This window comes from Cydia pomonella, unplaced genomic scaffold (assembly GCF_033807575.1).
Source record: "Cydia pomonella isolate Wapato2018A unplaced genomic scaffold, ilCydPomo1 PGA_scaffold_155, whole genome shotgun sequence".
NCBI classification, from domain to species: Eukaryota; Metazoa; Arthropoda; class Insecta; order Lepidoptera; family Tortricidae; genus Cydia; species Cydia pomonella.
This window is the reverse complement of record NW_026907798.1, coordinates 255427-256525: the sequence shown is the minus strand read 5'-3', so window position 1 is coordinate 256525 and position 1099 is coordinate 255427.

The following is a 1099-nucleotide window of genomic DNA, read 5'->3' as shown; positions in this document are numbered from 1 at the left end:
TAATCTATTCGATAAGCCCAGAAGCGTCGAGTTACAAAGGCCTATTTATTTTTTTACTATCCAGTAAAGCTCTAAAATAAATCTAATCAATTAGGCTAATTGCCGAGAGTCTAATTTAGAAAAAAAAACTTTGTCTATGCCACTGCGTGATTAGAAAAAAAAGGGTTCATTAATGGAACATTGCCGCCTATTTTGAATTAGGAATGTCAGAGGTGCACCAGGTGCGTAGTAAAAGTGTCATCATTTATTTTATTGTGCGAGTCTCAGGTATACGTACATGTAAGCTCGCTGGGAAAATAGTTGCATATAGAAAGTTAATGTCAAAACCGACATCTCTCTGGTGATTTAATGCTGGGAACTTTGCCGGATTTTTTTACATTGAGCCTTGCACAAAAAGATTTGCTAATTGTCGAAGACGTGACTCATGTGGCAGCTCCCTTAATAACGTGCATCTGAATTATATACCGTTGAATTTAAAGCTAAGCTATCAAACGTTATCAATGCACAAATTCTTAGCTTTATCAGAAGTGTTAAAAAATAGCGTCACGTAACCGACACTTTTCTGTACCGCCCCTTCGGTAGTTTGTTTTAATTATTAAAATGCAGTGAAATGCACCCAGTCCCCTGTGTAGCCCAAGCCGTACAAGCGTTGGCAACAATTTACCGAATTCCCTGCCGTATTGTTTTTGTTAGCCGGTTGTTCACCCGTAGTGCTGCACCGCCTTCGGTTACAATCGACATTTTGAATTCAATGTGACTTATGTCAATACTTCGACATTTTAAAATAGTTGGCGTTTCTTTTTCAGATTTTTTATTTATTTTAAGAGCGTTTTCACACTCTCCGATATCGCGTGGCATACGAATACAAATAAATTAAAATTTAAAAAGCGCCTTTTAAAATTACTTATTTATTTCATTTTTTAAATGATTATTATTCAAAACAAAACTTCAAACCAAAAAAGATGGACTTGCAATAGGGCACTCTCTAGTTAGCAGCTGGTTTTTCTCCAAGGATCATCCGACATCCGATATTGGATCGGACAATGTGAAAACGTTCTTACTCGATTATGGGCAAAAAATGTTATCCTTTCTGAAGATT